This window comes from Cavia porcellus, unplaced genomic scaffold, assembly GCF_034190915.1.
Source record: "Cavia porcellus strain 051 isolate PalLab524CR breed Dunkin Hartley unplaced genomic scaffold, mCavPor4.1 scaffold_13, whole genome shotgun sequence".
NCBI lineage: Eukaryota > Metazoa > Chordata > Mammalia > Rodentia > Caviidae > Cavia > Cavia porcellus.
The window spans coordinates 72,668,884-72,691,144 of record NW_026947496.1 but is presented as its reverse complement, the minus strand read 5'-3'; positions in this window follow the sequence as shown (position 1 = coordinate 72,691,144).

Below are 22,261 nucleotides of genomic sequence, written 5' to 3'. Positions count from 1 at the left end.
TGTGAATGGCCTGTTAGAAACCCTTACAATACGCACCACCCCGCGATGTTTGTCAAAAAGCTATCCTACATTGCCCCTGCATGTTTCCGGACCTCCCCATGCTGACCACCACGAGCTGCTTTTCTCCATCCTACATTGCCACTCACTGCCTATCCTAATTCAGACCTTCCGATTCACACTACCCCTTGATTTTTTCTCACTCCTACTAGTGAATGGCCTGTTAGAAACCCTTACAATGCGCACCACCCCGCGATGTTGTTCAGAAACCTATCCTACATTGCCATGGCAGGTTTTCTGATCTCCCCATATTGACCACCCGTGGTGCTTTTCTCCATCCTACATTGCAACTTACTGCCTATCCTAATTCACATCATCAGATTAACACCACCTCGTGATGTTTTTCTCACACCTACTAGTGAATGGCCTATTAGATACCCTTAGAATGCGCACCACCCCGCAATGTTTTTCAGAAACCTATCCTATATTGCCACTGTATGTTTCCTGACCTCCAAATGCTGACCACATCTGGTGATTTTCTCCATCCTACATTGCCACTCACTGCCTATACTAATTCAGACCCTCAGATTCACACCACTCTGTGATGTTTTTATCATTCCTTCTAGTGAATAGCCTGTTAGAAACCCCTACAATTCGCACCACCCTGTGATGTTTTACAAAAAGCTATCCTACATTGCCCCTGCATGTTTCCTGACCTCCCCATGCTGACCACCACGAGCTGCTTTTCTCCATCCTACATTGGCACTCACTGCCTATCCTAATTCAGACCTTCCGATTCACACCACCCCTTGATTTTTTCTCACTACTACTACTGAATGGCCTGTTAGAAACCCTTACAATACGCACCACCCCGCGATGTTTTTCAGAAACCTATCCTACATTGCCACTGCATGTTTCCTGACCTCCCCATGCGGACCACCCCTTGGTGCTTTTATCCATCCAACATTGCCACTAACTGCCATCCTAATTCAGACCCTCAGATTCACAGCACACCATGATGTTTTTATCACTCCCACTATTGAATGGCCTGTTAGAAACACTTAAATTGCACACACCCCATGATGGTTTTCAGAAACCTCTCCTACATTGACACTGCATGTTTCCTGACCTCGGCTACCTGACCAACCGTGGTGCTTTTCTCCTTCCTACATTGCCACTCACTGCCTATCCAAATTCAAATCCTCTGATTCACACCACCCCGTGATGATATTCTCACTCCTTCTAGTGAATGGCCTGTTAGAAACCCTTACAATGCGCAGGACCCCGCGATACTTTTCAGAAACCTATCCTACAGTGTCACTGGATGTGTCCTGTCCTTCCCATGCTGAAAACCCTGTGGTGATTTTTTTCATCCTACATTGCCACTAACTGCCATCCTAATTCAGACCCTCCGATTCACACCACCTCGTGATGTTTTTATCACTCCTACTAGTTAATGGACTGTTAGAAACCCTTACAATTCGCACCACCCCGCGATGTTTTTCAGAAACATATCCTACATTGCCACTGCATGTTTGCTGAGCTTCCCATGCTGAACACCCCTTGGTGTTTTTATCCATCCTACATTGCCACTAACTGCCATCCTAATTCAGACCCTCCGATTCACAACACCCCGTGATGTTTTTATCACTCCTACTAGTTAATGGACTGATAGAAACCCTTACAATTCGCACCACACCGCGATGTTTTTCAGAAACATATCCTACATTGCCATGGCATGTTTCCTTACCACCCCATATTGACCACCCGTGGTGCTTTTCTCCATCCTACATTGCCACTCACTGCGTACCCTAATTCAGACCATCCAATTCACACCACCCTGTGATGTTTTTCTCACACCTACTAGTGAATGGCCTGTTAGAAACCCTTAGAATGCGCACCACCCCGCGATGTTTTGCAGAAACCAATCCTACATTGCCACTGTATGTTTCCTGACCTCCCCATGCTGACCACACCGTGGTGCTTTTCTCCATCCTACATTGCCACTCACTGTTATCCTAATTCAGACCCTCTGATTCACACAACCCCGTGATGTTTTTCTCACTCCTCCTACTGAATGGCCTGTTAGAAACCCTTACAATGTGCACCACCCCGTGATGTTTTTTAGAAACCTATCCTACCTTGCCACTGCATGTTTAGTGACCTCCCCATGCCAACAACCCCATTGTGCATTTCTCCATCCTACATTGCCACTCACTCCCTATCCTTATTCAGACTCTCCGATTCACAACACCCCGTGATGCTTTTTTTTTACTCCTACTAGTGAATGGCCTGTTAGAAACCCCTACAATGCGCACCACCCTATGATGCTTTTCAGAAACATATCCTACAGTGTCACTGCATGTGTCCTGACCTCCCCATGCTAACCACACCGTGGTGCTCTTCTCCATCCTACATTGCCACTCACTGTTTTCCTAATTCAGACCCTCCAATTCACACCACCCCTTGATGTTTTTCTCACTCTTACTAGTGAATGGCCTGTTAGAAACCCTTACAATGGGCACCACCCTCGATGTTTTTCAGAAACCTGTCCTACATTTCCACGGCATGTTTAGTGACCTCCAAATGAAGACTACCCCGTGGTGCTTTTCTCCATTCTACATTGACACACACTGCCTATCCTAATTCAGACACTCCGAGTCACACAATGCAGTGATGTTATTTTCACTCCTACTTGTAAATGGCTTGTTAGAAACCCTTACAATGCGCACCACCCCGTGATGCTTTTCAGAAACATATCCTACAGTGTCACTGCATGTTTCCTGACCTCCCCATGCTGACAACGCTGTGGTGCTTTTCGCCATCCTACATTGCCTCTCACTGTTATCCTAATTCAGACCCTCGGATTCACACATCCCTGTGATGTTTTTGTCTCTCCTTCTAGTGAATGGCTTGTTAGAAACATTTACAATGCGCACCACCCCTCGAAGTTTTTCAGAAACCTATCCTACATTGCCACAGCATGTTTCCTGACCTCCCCATGTTGACCACCCGGTGGTGCTTTTCTCCATCCTACATTGCCACTCACTGCTATACTAATTAAGACATTCCGATTCATACCACCCCGTGATGTTTTTCTCACTCCTGCTAGTGAATGGCCTTTTAGAAACGTTTACAATTCGCACCACCCTGCGAAGTTTGGCAGAAACCTATCCTACATTGTCAGTGCATGTATCCTGACCTCCCCATGCTGACCACCCCACGGTGCTTTTCTCCATCCTACATTGCAACTCCCTGCCTATCCTAATTCAGACCCTCCAAATCACACCACCCCGTGTTGTTTTTCTCACTCCTTCTACTGAATGGCCTGTTAGAAACCCTTACAATGCGCACCATCCTGCGATGTTTTTCAGAAACCTATCCTACATTGCCACTGCATGTTTGCTGACCTCCCCATGCTGAACACCCCTTGGTGCTTTTATCCATCCTACATTTCCACTAACTGCCATCCTAATTCCGACCATCTGAATCACACCACCCCTTGATGTTTTTATCACTCCTACTAGTCAATGGCCTGTTAGAAACCCTTACAATTCGCACCACTCCGCGATGTTTTTCAGAAACCTATCCTACATTGCCATGGCATGTTTCCTGACCTCCGCAGGCTGACCACCCGTGGTGCTTTTCTCCATCCTACATTGCCACTCACTGCCTATCCTAATTCGACTCTGCGTACACACCACCCCGTGATGTTTTTCTGACTCCTACTAGTGAATGGCCTGTTAGAGACCATTACAATGCGCATCACCCAGTGATATTTTTCAGAAACCTATCCTACATTGCAACTACATGTTTCCTGACCTCCCCATGCTGACCACCCCTGGTGCTTTTCTCCATCCTACATTGCCACTCACTGCCTATCCTAATTCACACCCTAGGATTCACACCACTCTGTGATGTTTTAATCATTCCTTCTTGTGAATGGCCTGTTAGAAACCCTTACAATACGCACCACCCCGCGATGTTTGTCAAAAAGCTATCCTACATTGCCCCTGCATGTTTCCGGACCTCCCCATGCTGACCACCACGAGCTGCTTTTCTCCATCCTACATTGCCACTCACTGCCTATCCTAATTCAGACCTTCCGATTCACACTACCCCTTGATTTTTTCTCACTCCTACTAGTGAATGGCCTGTTAGAAACCCTTACAATGCGCACCACCCCGCGATGTTTTTCAGAAACCTATCCTACATTGCCATGGCAGGTTTTCTGATCTCCCCATATTGACCACCCGTGGTGCTTTTCTCCATCCTACATTGCAACTTACTGCCTCTCCTAATTCACATCATCAGATTAACACCACCTCGTGATGTTTTTCTCACACCTACTAATGAATGGCCTATTAGATACCCTTAGAATGCGCACCACCCCGTGATGTTTTTCAGAAACCTATCCTATATTGCCACTGTATGTTTCCTGACCTCCAAATGCTGACCACATCTGGTGATTTTCTCCATCCTACATTGCCACTCACTGCCTATACTAATTCAGACCCTCAGATTCACACCACTCTGTGATGTTTTTATCATTCCTTCTAGTGAATAGCCTGTTAGAAACCCCTACAATTCGCACCACCCTGTGATGTTTTACAAAAAGCTATCCTACATTGCCCCTGCATGTTTCCTGACCTCCCCATGCTGACCAGCACGAGCTGCTTTTCTCCATCCTACATTGGCACTCACTGCCTATCCTAATTCAGACCTTCCGATTCACACCACCCCTTGATTTTTTCTCACTACTACTACTGAATGGCCTGTTAGAAACCCTTACAATACGCACCACCCCGCGATGTTTTTCAGAAACCTATCCTACATTGCCACTGCATGTTTCCTGACCTCCCCATGCGGACCACCCCTTGGTGCTTTTATCCATCCAACATTGCCACTAACTGCCATCCTAATTCAGACCCTCAGATTCACAGCACACCATGATGTTTTTATCACTCCCACTATTGAATGGCCTGTTAGAAACACTTAAATTGCACACACCCCATGATGGTTTTCAGAAACCTCTCCTACATTGACACTGCATGTTTCCTGACCTCGGCTACCTGACCAACCGTGGTGCTTTTCTCCTTCCTACATTGCCACTCACTGCCTATCCAAATTCAAATCCTCTGATTCACACCACCCCGTGATGATATTCTCACTCCTTCTAGTGAATGGCCTGTTAGAAACCCTTACAATGCGCAGGACCCCGCGATACTTTTCAGAAACCTATCCTACAGTGTCACTGGATGTGTCCTGTCCTTCCCATGCTGAAAACCCTGTGATGATTTTTTTCATTCTACATTGCCACTAACTGCCATCCTAATTCAGACCCTCCGATTCACACCACCTCGTGATGTTTTTATCACTCCTACTAGTTAATGGACTGTTAGAAACCCTTACAATTCGCACCACACCGCGATGTTTTTCAGAAACATATCCTACATTGCCACTGCATGTTTGCTGAGCTTCCCATGCTGAACACCCCTTGGTGTTTTTATCCATCCTACATTGCCACTAACTGCCATCCTAATTCAGACCCTCCGATTCACAACACCCCGTGATGTTTTTATCACTCCTACTAGTTAATGGACTGATAGAAACCCTTACAATTCGCACCACACCGCGATGTTTTTCAGAAACATATCCTACATTGCCATGGCATGTTTCCTTACCACCCCATATTGACCACCCGTGGTGCTTTTCTCCATCCTACATTGCCACTCACTGCGTACCCTAATTCAGACCATCCAATTCACACCACCCTGTGATGTTTTTCTCACACCTACTAGTGAATGGCCTGTTAGAAACCCTTAGAATGCACACCACCCCGCGATGTTTTGCAGAAACCAATCCTACATTGACACTGTATGTTTCCTGACCTCCCCATGCTGACCACACCGTGGTGCTTTTCTCCATCCTACATTGCCACTCACTGTTATCCTAATTCAGACCCTCTGATTCACACAACCCCGTGATGTTTTTCTCACTCCTCCTACTGAATGGCCTGTTAGAAACCCTTACAATGTGCACCACCCCGTGATGTTTTTTAGAAACCTATCCTACCTTGCCACTGCATGTTTAGTGACCTCCCCATGCCAACAACCCCATTGTGCATTTCTCCATCCTACATTGCCACTCACTCCCTATCCTTATTCAGACTCTCCGATTCACAACACCCCGTGATGCTTTTTTTTACTCCTACTAGTGAATGGCCTGTTAGAAACCCCTACAATGCGCACCACCCTATGATGCTTTTCAGAAACATATCCTACAGTGTCACTGCATGTGTCCTGACCTCCCCATGCTAACCACACCGTGGTGCTCTTCTCCATCCTACATTGCCACTCACTGTTTTCCTAATTCAGACCCTCCAATTCACACCACCCCTTGATGTTTTTCTCACTCTTACTAGTGAATGGCCTGTTAGAAACCCTTACAATGGGCACCACCCTCGATGTTTTTCAGAAACCTGTCCTACATTTCCACGGCATGTTTAGTGACCTCCAAATGAAGACCACCCCGTGGTGCTTTTCTCCATCCTACATTGACACACACTGCCTATCCTAATTCAGACACTCCGAGTCACACAATGCAGTGATGTTATTTTCACTCCTACTTGTAAATGGCTTGTTAGAAACCCTTACAATGCGCACCACCCCGTGATGCTTTTCAGAAACATATCCTACAGTGTCACTGCATGTTTCCTGACCTCCCCATGCTGACAACGCTGTGGTGCTTTTCGCCATCCTACATTGCCTCTCACTGTTATCCTAATTCAGACCCTCGGATTCACACATCCCTGTGATGTTTTTGTCTCTCCTTCTAGTGAATGGCTTGTTAGAAACATTTACAATGCGCACCACCCCGCGAAGTTTTTCAGAAACCTATCCTACATTGCCACAGCATGTTTCCTGACCTCCCCATGTTGACCACCCGGTGGTGCTTTTCTCCATCCTACATTGCCACTCACTGCTATACTAATTAAGACATTCCGATTCATACCACCCCGTGATGTTTTTCTCACTCCTGCTAGTGAATGGCCTTTTAGAAACGTTTACAATTCGCACCACCCTGCGAAGTTTGGCAGAAACCTATCCTACATTGTCAGTGCATGTATCCTGACCTCCCCATGCTGACCACCCCACGGTGCTTTTCTCCATCCTACATTGCAACTCCCTGCCTATCCTAATTCAGACCCTCCAAATCACACCACCCCGTGTTGTTTTTCTCACTCCTTCTACTGAATGGCCTGTTAGAAACCCTTACAATGCGCACCATCCTGCGATGTTTTTCAGAAACCTATCCTACATTGCCACTGCATGTTTGCTGACCTCCCCATGCTGAACACCCCTTGGTGCTTTTATCCATCCTACATTTCCACTAACTGCCATCCTAATTCCGACCATCTGAATCACACCACCCCTTGATGTTTTTATCACTCCTACTAGTCAATGGCCTGTTAGAAACCCTTACAATTCGCACCACTCCGCGATGTTTTTCAGAAACCTATCCTACATTGCCATGGCATGTTTCCTGACCTCCGCAGGCTGACCACCCGTGGTGCTTTTCTCCATCCTACATTGCCACTCACTGCCTATCCTAATTCGACTCTGCGTACACACCACCCCGTGATGTTTTTCTGACTCCTACTAGTGAATGGCCTGTTAGAGACCATTACAATGCGCATCACCCAGTGATATTTTTCAGAAACCTATCCTACATTGCAACTACATGTTTCCTGACCTCCCCATGCTGACCACCCCTGGTGCTTTTCTCCATCCTACATTGCCACTCACTGCCTATCCTAATTCACACCCTAAGATTCACACCACTCTGTGATGTTTTAATCATTCCTTCTTGTGAATGGCCTGTTAGAAACCCTTACAATACGCACCACCCCGCGATGTTTGTCAAAAAGCTATCCTACATTGCCCCTGCATGTTTCCGGACCTCCCCATGCTGACCACCACGAGCTGCTTTTCTCCATCCTACATTGCCACTCACTGCCTATCCTAATTCAGACCTTCCGATTCACACTACCCCTTGATTTTTTCTCACTCCTACTAGTGAATGGCCTGTTAGAAACCCTTACAATGCGCACCACCCCGCGATGTTTTTCAGAAACCTATCCTACATTGCCATGGCAGGTTTTCTGATCTCCCCATATTGACCACCCGTGGTGCTTTTCTCCATCCTACATTGCAACTTACTGCCTCTCCTAATTCACATCATCAGATTAACACCACCTCGTGATGTTTTTCTCACACCTACTAATGAATGGCCTATTAGATACCCTTAGAATGCGCACCACCCCGTGATGTTTTTCAGAAACCTATCCTATATTGCCACTGTATGTTTCCTGACCTCCAAATGCTGACCACATCTGGTGATTTTCTCCATCCTACATTGCCACTCACTGCCTATACTAATTCAGACCCTCAGATTCACACCACTCTGTGATGTTTTTATCATTCCTTCTAGTGAATAGCCTGTTAGAAACCCCTACAATTCGCACCACCCTGTGATGTTTTACAAAAAGCTATCCTACATTGCCCCTGCATGTTTCCTGACCTCCCCATGCTGACCAGCACGAGCTGCTTTTCTCCATCCTACATTGGCACTCACTGCCTATCCTAATTCAGACCTTCCGATTCACACCACCCCTTGATTTTTTCTCACTACTACTACTGAATGGCCTGTTAGAAACCCTTACAATACGCACCACCCCGCGATGTTTTTCAGAAACCTATCCTACATTGCCACTGCATGTTTCCTGACCTCCCCATGCGGACCACCCCTTGGTGCTTTTATCCATCCAACATTGCCACTAACTGCCATCCTAATTCAGACCCTCAGATTCACAGCACACCATGATGTTTTTATCACTCCCACTATTGAATGGCCTGTTAGAAACACTTAAATTGCACACACCCCATGATGGTTTTCAGAAACCTCTCCTACATTGACACTGCATGTTTCCTGACCTCGGCTACCTGACCAACCGTGGTGCTTTTCTCCTTCCTACATTGCCACTCACTGCCTATCCAAATTCAAATCCTCTGATTCACACCACCCCGTGATGATATTCTCACTCCTTCTAGTGAATGGCCTGTTAGAAACCCTTACAATGCGCAGGACCCCGCGATACTTTTCAGAAACCTATCCTACAGTGTCACTGGATGTGTCCTGTCCTTCCCATGCTGAAAACCCTGTGGTGATTTTTTTCATTCTACATTGCCACTAACTGCCATCCTAATTCAGACCCTCCGATTCACACCACCTCGTGATGTTTTTATCACTCCTACTAGTTAATGGACTGTTAGAAACCCTTACAATTCGCACCACACCGCGATGTTTTTCAGAAACATATCCTACATTGCCACTGCATGTTTGCTGAGCTTCCCATGCTGAACACCCCTTGGTGTTTTTATCCATCCTACATTGCCACTAACTGCCATCCTAATTCAGACCCTCCGATTCACAACACCCCGTGATGTTTTTATCACTCCTACTAGTTAATGGACTGATAGAAACCCTTACAATTCGCACCACACCGCGATGTTTTTCAGAAACATATCCTACATTGCCATGGCATGTTTCCTTACCACCCCATATTGACCACCCGTGGTGCTTTTCTCCATCCTACATTGCCACTCACTGCGTACCCTAATTCAGACCATCCAATTCACACCACCCTGTGATGTTTTTCTCACACCTACTAGTGAATGGCCTGTTAGAAACCCTTAGAATGCACACCACCCCGCGATGTTTTGCAGAAACCAATCCTACATTGACACTGTATGTTTCCTGACCTCCCCATGCTGACCACACCGTGGTGCTTTTCTCCATCCTACATTGCCACTCACTGTTATCCTAATTCAGACCCTCTGATTCACACAACCCCGTGATGTTTTTCTCACTCCTCCTACTGAATGGCCTGTTAGAAACCCTTACAATGTGCACCACCCCGTGATGTTTTTTAGAAACCTATCCTACCTTGCCACTGCATGTTTAGTGACCTCCCCATGCCAACAACCCCATTGTGCATTTCTCCATCCTACATTGCCACTCACTCCCTATCCTTATTCAGACTCTCCGATTCACAACACCCCGTGATGCTTTTTTTTACTCCTACTAGTGAATGGCCTGTTAGAAACCCCTACAATGCGCACCACCCTATGATGCTTTTCAGAAACATATCCTACAGTGTCACTGCATGTGTCCTGACCTCCCCATGCTAACCACACCGTGGTGCTCTTCTCCATCCTACATTGCCACTCACTGTTTTCCTAATTCAGACCCTCCAATTCACACCACCCCTTGATGTTTTTCTCACTCTTACTAGTGAATGGCCTGTTAGAAACCCTTACAATGGGCACCACCCTCGATGTTTTTCAGAAACCTGTCCTACATTTCCACGGCATGTTTAGTGACCTCCAAATGAAGACCACCCCGTGGTGCTTTTCTCCATCCTACATTGACACACACTGCCTATCCTAATTCAGACACTCCGAGTCACACAATGCAGTGATGTTATTTTCACTCCTACTTGTAAATGGCTTGTTAGAAACCCTTACAATGCGCACCACCCCGTGATGCTTTTCAGAAACATATCCTACAGTGTCACTGCATGTTTCCTGACCTCCCCATGCTGACAACGCTGTGGTGCTTTTCGCCATCCTACATTGCCTCTCACTGTTATCCTAATTCAGACCCTCGGATTCACACATCCCTGTGATGTTTTTGTCTCTCCTTCTAGTGAATGGCTTGTTAGAAACATTTACAATGCGCACCACCCCGCGAAGTTTTTCAGAAACCTATCCTACATTGCCACAGCATGTTTCCTGACCTCCCCATGTTGACCACCCCGTGGTGCTTTTCTCCATCCTACATTGCCACTCACTGCTATACTAATTAAGACATTCCGATTCATACCACCCCGTTATGTTTTTCTCACTCCTGCTAGTGAATGGCCTTTTAGAAACGTTTACAATTCGCACCACCCTGCGAAGTTTGGCAGAAACCTATCCTACATTGTCAGTGCATGTATCCTGACCTCCCCATGCTGACCACCCCACGGTGCTTTTCTCCATCCTACATTGCAACTCCCTGCCTATCCTAATTCAGACCCTCCAAATCACACCACCCCGTGTTGTTTTTCTCACTCCTTCTACTGAATGGCCTGTTAGAAACCCTTACAATGCGCACCATCCTGCGATGTTTTTCAGAAACCTATCCTACATTGCCACTGCATGTTTGCTGACCTCCCCATGCTGAACACCCCTTGGTGCTTTTATCCATCCTACATTTCCACTAACTGCCATCCTAATTCCGACCATCCGAATCACACCACCCCTTGATGTTTTTATCACTCCTACTAGTCAATGGCCTGTTAGAAACCCTTACAATTCGCACCACTCCGCGATGTTTTTCAGAAACCTATCCTACATTGCCATGGCATGTTTCCTGACCTCCGCAGGCTGACCACCCGTGGTGCTTTTCTCCATCCTACATTGCCACTCACTGCCTATCCTAATTCGACTCTGCGTACACACCACCCCGTGATGTTTTTCTGACTCCTACTAGTGAATGGCCTGTTAGAGACCATTACAATGCGCATCACCCAGTGATATTTTTCAGAAAACTATCCTACATTGCAACTACATGTTTCCTGACCTCCCCATGCTGACCACCCCTGGTGCTTTTCTCCATCCTACATTGCCACTCACTGCCTATCCTAATTCACACCCTAGGATTCACACCACTCTGTGATGTTTTAATCATTCCTTCTTGTGAATGGCCTGTTAGAAACCCTTACAATACGCACCACCCCGCGATGTTTGTCAAAAAGCTATCCTACATTGCCCCTGCATGTTTCCGGACCTCCCCATGCTGACCACCACGAGCTGCTTTACTCCATCCTACATTGCCACTCACTGCCTATCCTAATTCAGACCTTCCGATTCACACCACCCCTTGATTTTTTCTCACTCCTACTAGTGAATGGCCTGTTAGAAACGCTTACAATGCGCACCACCCCGCGATGTTTTTCAGAAACCTATCCTACATTGCCATGGCAGGTTTTCTGATCTCCCCATATTGACCACCCGTGGTGCTTTTCTCCATCCTACATTGCAACTTACTGCCTATCCTAATTCACATCATCAGATTAACACCACCTCGTGATGTTTTTCTCACACCTACTAATGAATGGCCTATTAGATACCCTTAGAATGCGCACCACCCCGCGATGTTTTTCAGAAACCTATCCTATATTGCCACTGTATGTTTCCTGACCTCCAAATGCTGACCACATCTGGTGATTTTCTCCATCCTACATTGCCACTCACTGCCTATACTAATTCAGACCCTCAGATTCACACCACTCTGTGATGTTTTTATCATTCCTTCTAGTGAATAGCCTGTTAGAAACCCCTACAATTCGCACCACCCTGTGATGTTTTACAAAAAGCTATCCTACATTGCCCCTGCATGTTTCCTGACCTCCCCATGCTGACCACCACGAGCTGCTTTTCTCCATCCTACATTGGCACTCACTGCCTATCCTAATTCAGACCTTCCGATTCACACCACCCCTTGATTTTTTCTCACTACTACTACTGAATGGCCTGTTAGAAACCCTTACAATACGCACCACCCCGCGATGTTTTTCAGAAACCTATCCTACATTGCCACTGCATGTTTCCTGACCTCCCCATGCGGACCACCCCTTGGTGCTTTTATCCATCCAACATTGCCACTAACTGCCATCCTAATTCAGACCCTCAGATTCACAGCACACCATGATGTTTTTATCACTCCCACTATTGAATGGCCTGTTAGAAACACTTAAATTGCACACACCCCATGATGGTTTTCAGAAACCTCTCCTACATTGACACTGCATGTTTCCTGACCTCGGCTACCTGACCAACCGTGGTGCTTTTCTCCTTCCTACATTGCCACTCACTGCCTATCCAAATTCAAATCCTCTGATTCACACCACCCCGTGATGATATTCTCACTCCTTCTAGTGAATGGCCTGTTAGAAACCCTTACAATGCGCAGGACCCCGCGATACTTTTCAGAAACCTATCCTACAGTGTCACTGGATGTGTCCTGTCCTTCCCATGCTGAAAACCCTGTGGTGATTTTTTTCATCCTACATTGCCACTAACTGCCATCCTAATTCAGACCCTCCGATTAACACCACCTCGTGATGTTTTTATCACTCCTACTAGTTAATGGACTGTTAGAAACCCTTACAATGCGCAGGACCCCGCGATACTTTTCAGAAACATATCCTACATTGCCACTGCATGTTTGCTGAGCTTCCCATGCTGAACACCCCTTGGTGTTTTTATCCATCCTACATTGCCACTAACTGCCATCCTAATTCAGACCCTCCGATTCACAACACCCCGTGATGTTTTTATCACTCCTACTAGTTAATGGACTGATAGAAACCCTTACAATTCGCACCACACCGCGATGTTTTTCAGAAACATATCCTACATTGCCATGGCATGTTTCCTTACCACCCCATATTGACCACCCGTGGTGCTTTTCTCCATCCTACATTGCCACTCACTGCGTACCCTAATTCAGACCATCCAATTCACACCACCCTGTGATGTTTTTCTCACACCTACTAGTGAATGGCCTGTTAGAAACCCTTAGAATGCGCACCACCCCGCGATGTTTTGCAGAAACCAATCCTACATTGCCACTGTATGTTTCCTGACCTCCCCATGCTGACCACACCGTGGTGCTTTTCTCCATCCTACATTGCCACTCACTGTTATCCTAATTCAGACCCTCTGATTCACACAACCCCGTGATGTTTTTCTCACTCCTCCTACTGAATGGCCTGTTAGAAACCCTTACAATGTGCACCACCCCGTGATGTTTTTCAGAAACCTATCCTACATTGCCACTGCATGTTTAGTGACCTCCCCATGCCAACAACCCCGTTGTGCATTTCTCCATCCTACATTGCCACTCACTCCCTATCCTTATTCAGACTCTCCGATTCACAACACCATGTGATGCTTTTTTTTACTCCTACTAGTGAATGGCCTGTTAGAAACCCCTACAATGCGCACCACCCTATGATGCTTTTCAGAAACATATCCTACAGTGTCACTGCATGTGTCCTGACCTCCCCATGCTAACCACACCGTGGTGCTCTTCTCCATCCTACCTTGCCACTCACTGTTATCCTAATTCAGACCCTCCAAATCACACCACCCCTTGATGTTTTTCTCACTCTTACTAGTGAATGGCCTGTTAGAAACCCTTACAATGTGCACCACCCTGCGATGTTTTTGAGAAAACTATCCTACATTGCCACTGCATGTTTAGTGACCTCCACATGGTGACCACCCCGTGGTGCTTTTCTCCATCCTACATTGCCACACACTGCCTATCCTAATTCAGACTCTCCGAGTCACACAATCCCGTGATGTTTTTTTCACTCCTACTAGTGAATGGCCTGTTAGAAACCCTTACAATGCGCACCACCCTGTGATGCTTTTCAGAAACATATCCTGCAGTGTCACTGCATGTGTCCTGACCTCCCCATGCTTACCACACCGTGGTGCTCTTCTCCATCCTACATTGCCACTCACTGTTTTCCTAATTCAGACCCTCCAATTCACACCACCCCTTGATGTTTTTCTCACTCTTACTAGTGAACGGCCTGTTAGAAACCCTTACAATGGGCACCACCCTCGATGTTTTTCAGAAACCTGTCCTACATTTCCACGGCATGTTTAGTGACCTCCAAATGAAGACCACCCCGTGGTGCTTTTCTCCATCCTACATTGACACACACTGCCTATCCTAATTCAGACACTCCGAGTCACACAATGCAGTGATGTTATTTTCACTCCTACTTGTAAATGGCTTGTTAGAAACCCTTACAATGCGCACCACCCCGTGATGCTTTTCAGAAACATATCCTACAGTGTCACTGCATGTTTCCTGACCTCCCCATGCTGACAACGCTGTGGTGCTTTTCGCCATCCTACATTGCCTCTCACTGTTATCCTAATTCAGACCCTCGGATTCACACATCCCTGTGATGTTTTTGTCTCTCCTCCTAGTGAATGGCTTGTTAGAAACATTTACAATGCGCACCACCCCGCGAAGTTTTTCAGAAACCTATCCTACATTGCCACAGCATGTTTCCTGACCTCCCCATGTTGACCACCCCGTGGTGCTTTTCTCCATCCTACATTGCCACTCACTGCTATACTAATTAAGACATTCCGATTCATACCACCCCGTGATGTTTTTCTCACTCCTACTAGTGAAGGGCCTGTTAGAAACCATTACAATGCGCACCACCCCGTGATGCTTTTCAGAAACCTATTCTACTTTGCACTGCATGTTTCTTGACCTCCCCATGCTGACCACCCTGTGGTGCTTTTCTCCATCCTACATTGCCACTCACTGCTATCCTAATTAAGACCCTCCGATTCATACCACCCCATGATGTTTTCTCACTCCTACTTGTGAATGGCCTGTTAGAATCCCTTACAATAGGCACCACCCCGTGAAGTTTTTTAGAAACATATCCTACTTTGGTACTGCATGTTTAATGACAACCCATGCTGACCAAACCGTGATGCTTTTCTACATCCTACATTGCCACTCACTCCCCATCCTAATTCAGGTTCCCAAATCACACCAAACCTGTGATGTGTTCCTCACTCCTCCTAGTGAATGGCCTGTTGAAACCCTTGAAATGCGCACCACCAAGTGATGTTTTCCAGAAACCTATCCTACATTGTCACTGCATGTGTCCTGACCTCCCCATGCTGACCAATCCTTGGTGCTTTTGTCCATCCCACATTGCAACTCACTGCCTATCCTAATTCAGACCGTCCTTTTCACAACACAAAGTGATGCTTTTCTCACTCCTCCTAGTGAATGGCCTGTTAGAAACACTTACAATGTGCACCACCCTGCGATGTTTTTCAGAAACCTATCCTACATTGCACTGCATGTTTCCTGACCTCCACATGCTGACCACCCATTGGTGCTTTGCTCCATCCTTCATTGCCACTAACTGCCATCCTAATTCAGACCCTCCGATGCACACCACCCCTGGATGTTTTTCTAACTCCTCCTTGTGAATGGCCTGTTAGAAAACATTACACTGTGCACCACCCCGCGATGTTTTTCACAAACCTATCCTACATTGCCACTGCATGTTTCCTGACCTCCCCATGCTGACCACCCCGTCGTGCTTTTCTCCATCCTACATGCCACTCACTGCTTATCCCAATTCAGACCCTTCGATTCACACCACCCCATGATGATTTTCTCACTCCTCCTAGTGAATGGCCTGTTAGAAACGCTTACCATGCGCACCACGCCGCGCTGTTTTTCAGAAACCTATTCTACATTGTCACTGCATGTTTCCTGACCTACCCATGCTGACTAACCCATGGTGATTTTCTCCATCCTCCATTGCCACACACTGCTTATCCTAATTCAGACCCTCCTATTCACACCACCCCGTAATGATTTTTTCACTACTACTAGTGAATGGCCTGTTAGAAACCCTTACAATGCGCACCACCCCTTGATGTTTTTCAGAAAGGTATCCTACATTGCCACTGCATGTTTCCTGACCTCCACATGCTGACCACCTCGTGGTGCCTTTCTCCATCCTACATTGCCACTCACTGCTTATCCAAATTCAGACCCTCCGATTCACACCACCCCGTGATGTTTTTCTCACTCCTCCTACTGAATGGCCTCTTAGAAACCCTTACAATGCGTACCACCCCGCGAAATTTTCAGAAACCTATCCTACATTGTCACTGCATGTTTCCTGTCCTCCACATGCTGACCAACCCATGGTGCTTTTGTCCCTCCTACATTGCAACTCAATGCCTAACCTAGTTCAGACCCTCCATATCACACCACCCCGTGATGTTTTTCTCACTCCTCCTACTGAATGGCCTGTTAGAAACCCTTACAATGCGCACCACCCCGCGATGTTTTTCAGAAACCAATCCTACATTGCCACTGCATGTTTTCTGACTTCCCAATGCTGACCACACGTTGTGCTTTTCTCCATCCTACATTGTCCCTCACTGCCTATCCTAATTCACAACCTCCGATTCACACCACCGCGTGATGTTTTTCTGACTCCTCCTAGTGAATGGCCTGTTATAAACCCTTACAATGCTCATTACCATGCGATGTTTTTCAGAAACCGATCCTACATTGCCATTGCATGTTTCCTGACCTCCACAGGCTGACCACACCTTGGTGCTTTTCTCCATCCTACATTGCCACTCACTGCCTATTCTAATTCAGACCCTCAGATTCACGCCACTCCGTTATGTTTTTATCATTCCTTCTAGTGAATAGCCTGTTAGAAACCCCTACAATTCGCACCACCCTGTGATGTTTTACAAAAAGCTATCCTACATTGCCCTTGCATGTTTCCTGACCTCCCCATGCTGACCACCACGAGCTGCTTTTCTCCATCCTACATTGGCACTCACTGCCTATCCTAATTCAGACCTTCCGATTCACACCACCCCTTGATTTTTTCTCACTACTACTACTGAATGGCCTGTTAGAAACCCTTACAATACGCACCACCCCGCGATGTTTTTCAGAAACCTATCCTACATTACCACTGCATGTTTCCTGACCTCCCCATGCGGACCACCCCTTGGTGCTTTTATCCATCCAACATTGCCACTAACTGCCATCCTAATTCAGACCCTCAGATTCACAGCACACCATGATGTTTTTATCACTCCCACTATTGAATGGCCTGTTAGAAACACTTAAATTGCGCACACCCCATGATGGTTTTCAGAAACCTCTCCTACATTGACACTGCATGTTTCCTGACCTCGGCTACCTGACCAACCGTGGTGCTTTTCTCCTTCCTACATTGCCACTCACTGCCTATCCAAATTCAAATCCTCTGATTCACACCACCCCGTGATGATATTCTCACTCCTTCTAGTGAATGGCCTGTTAGAAACCCTTTCAATGCGCAGGACCCCGCGATACTTTTCAGAAACCTATTCTACAGTGTCACTGGATGTGTCCTGTCCTTCCCATGCTGAAAACCCTGTGGTGATTTTTTTCATCCTACATTGCCACTAACTGCCATCCTAATTCAGACCCTCCGATTCACACCACCTCGTGATGTTTTTATCACTCCTACTAGTTAATGGACTGTTAGAAACCCTTACAATGCGCAGGACCCCGCGATACTTTTCAGAAACATATCCTACATTGCCACTGCATGTTTGCTGAGCTTCCCATGCTGAACACCCCTTGGTGTTTTTATCCATCCTACATTGCCACTAACTGCCATCCTAATTCAGACCCTCCGATTCACAACACCCCGTGATGTTTTTATCACTCCTACTAGTTAATGGACTGATAGAAACCCTTACAATTCGCACCACACCGCGATGTTTTTCAGAAACATATCCTACATTGCCATGGCATGTTTCCTTACCACCCCATATTGACCACCCGTGGTGCTTTTCTCCATCCTACATTGCCACTCACTGCGTACCCAAATTCAGACCATCCAATTCACACCACCCCGTGATGTTTTTCTCACACCTACTAGTGAATGGCCTGTTAGAAACCCTTAGAATGCGCACCACCCCGCGATGTTTTGCAGAAACCAATCCTACATTGCCACTGTATGTTTCCTGAACTCCCCATGCTGACCACACCGTGGTGCTTTTCTCCATCCTACATTGCCACTCACTGTTATCCTAATTCAGACCCTCAGATTCACACCACCCCGTGATGTTTTTATCACTCCTCCTTGTGAATGGCCTGTTAGAAACCCTCACAATGCGCACAACCCTGAGATGATTTTCAGAAAATTATCCTACATTGCCACTGCATGTGTCCAGACTTCCGCATGCTGACCAACCCATGGTGCTTTTCTCCTTCCTACATTGCCACTCACTGCCTATCCTTATTCAGACCCTCAGATTCACACCACCCCGTGATGATTTTCTCACTACTGCTAGTGAATGGCCTGTTAGAAACCATTACAATGAGCACCACCCGGTGATGTTTTTCAGAAAACTATCCCACATTGCCACTGTATGTTTCCTGACCTCCCCATGCTGACCACCCATTGGGCTTTTCTCTATCCTACATTGCCATTAACTGCCATCCTAAATCAGACCCTCCGATTCACACCACCCCGTGTTGTTTTTCTCACTCCTACTAGTGAATGGCCTGTTAGAAACCCTTACAATGCTCAGCAACCCGTGATATTTTTCAGAAACCTATCCTACATTGCCATTGCATGTTTCCTGACCTACTCATGTTGACCACCCCTTGGTGCTTTTCTCCATCCTACATTGCCACTCACTGCCTATCCTAATTCAGTCCCTCCGGTTCACACCACCCCGTGTTGTTTTTGTCACTCCTAAGAGTTAATGGCCTCTTATGAACCCATTCAATGCGCACCACCCTGCAATGTTTTTCCGAAACCTATTCTACATTGCCACTCACTGCTTATCCTAATTCAGACCCTCCCATTCACATCACCCTGTGATGATTTTCTCACTCCTCCTACTAAATGGCCTGTTGGAAGCCCTTACAATGCGCAACATCCTGAGATGTTTTCAGAAAACTATCTTACATTGCCAATGCATGTTTCCTGAACTCCCCATGCTGACCACCCCGTGGTGCTTTTCTCCATCCTACATTACCACTCACTGCCTATACTAACTCAGACCCTCTTAATCACACCACCCCATGATGTTTTTTTCACTCCTCCTAGTGAATTGCGTGTTAGAAATCCTTACAATGCGCACCACCCCAAGATATTTTTCAGAAACCTATCCTACATTGCCACGGCATGTTTCCTGACCTCCCCATTCTGACTACCCCATGGTGCTTTTCTCCATCCTACATTGCCACACACTGCCTATTCTAATTCAGTGCCTCCGATTCACACCACCCCGTGATATTTTTCTCACTCCTATTAGAGAATGGCCTGTTAGAAAACCTTACAATGCGCACCACTCCGCGATGTTTTTCCAAAACCTATCCTACATTGCCACTGCATGTTTTCGGACCTCCACATGCTGACCACACCGTGATGCTTTGCTCCATCCTACATTGCCACTCACTGCCTATCCTAATTCAGACCCTCCGAATCACACCACCCCGTGATGTTTTTCTCACTCTTTCTACTGAATGGCCTTTTAGAAACCCTAACAATGCGCACCACCCTGCGATGTCTTTCAGAAACCTATCCTACATTGTCAGTGCATGTATCCTGACCTCCCCATTCTGACCACCCCATGGTGCTTTTCTCCATCCTACATTGCCACACACTGCCTGTCCTAATTCAGTCCCTCCGATTCACAGCAACCCGTGTTGTTTTTCTCACTCCTATTAGTGAATGGCCTGTTAGAGACCCTTACAATACGCACCACTCCGCGATGTTTTTCCAAAACCTATCCTACATTGCCACTGCATGTTTCCTGACGTACGCATGCTGACCACCCCGTGGTGCTTTTTTCCATCCTACATTGCCACTCACTGTATATGCTAATTCAGACCCTCCGATTCACAACACCCCGTGACGTTTTTCTCTCTCCTCCTGCTGAATGGCCTGTTAGAAACCCTTACAAAGCGCACCATCCTGCGATGTTTTTCAGAAACCTATCCTACATTGCCACTGCATATTTGCTGACCACCCCACGCTGATCACCACGAGCTGCTTTTCTCCATCCTACATTGCCACTCATTGCCTATATTAATTCAGACCCTCAGATTCACACCACTCCGTGATGTTTTTATCATTCCTTCTAGGGAATAGCCTGTTAGAAACCCCTACAATACGCACCACCAAGCGATGTTTTTCAAAAAGCTATCCTACGTTGCCACTGCATGTTTCCTGACCTCCCCATGCCGATCACCACGAGCTGCTTTTCTCCATCCTACATTGCCTCTCACTGCCTATCCTAATTCAGACCTTCCGATTCACACCACCCCTTGATTTTTTCTCACTCCTACTAGTGAATGACCTGTTAGAAACCCTTACAATACGCACGACCCCGCGAGGTTTTTCAGAAACCTGTCCTACATTGCCACTGCATGTTTCCTGACCTCCAAATGCAGTCCAGCCCTTGGTGGTTTTATCCATCCAACATTGCCACTAACTGCCATCCTAATTCAGACCCTCCGATTCACACAACCCCGTGATGTTTATATCACTCCTACTATTCAATAGCCTGTTAGAAACCCTTACAATTCGCACAGCCCGTGATGGTTTTCAGAAACCTATCCTAAATGGCCAGTGCATGTTTCCTGACCTCGTCTACCTGACCAACCGTGGTGCTTTTCTCCATCCTACATTGCCACTCACTGCCTATTCAAATTCAGATCCTCTGATTCACACCATCCCGTGATGGTTTTCTCACTCCTCCTAGTGAATGGCCTGTTAGAAACCCTTACAATGCGCAGGACACCGCGATACTTTTCAGAAACCTATCCTACAGTGTCACTGGATGTGTCCTGTCCTCCCCATGCTGAAAACACAGTGGTGCTTTTTTTCATCCTACATTGCCACTCACTGCCTATCCTAATTCAGACCCCCCGAATCACACCACCCCGTGATGTTTTTCTCACTCCTTCTACTGAATGGCCTTTTAGAAAGCCTTACAATGCGCACCACCCCACGATGTTTTTCAGAAACCTATCCTACATTGCCACTTTATCTTTCCTGACCTCCCCATGCTGACCACATCTGGTGATTTTCCCCATCCTACATTGCCACTCACTGCCTATACTAATTCAGACCCTCGGATTCACACCACTCCATGATGTTTTTATCATTGCTTCTAGTGAATACCCTGTTAGAAACCCCTACAATTCGCACCACCCTGTGATGTTTTTCAAAAAGCTATCCTACATTGCCCATGCATGTTTCCTGACCTCCCCATGCTGACCACCACAAGCTGCTTTTCTCCATCCTACATTGCCAGTCACTGCCTATCCTAATTCAGACCTTCATTTTCACACCACCCCTTGATTTTTCTCCCTCCTACTAGTGAATAGCCTGTTAGAAACCCTTACAATACGCACCACCCCGCGATGTTTTTCAGAAACCTATCCTACGTTGCCAATACATGTTTGCTGACCTCACCATGCGGACCACCCCTTGGTGCTTTCATCCATCCAACATTGCCACTAACTGCCATCCTAATTCAGACCCTCA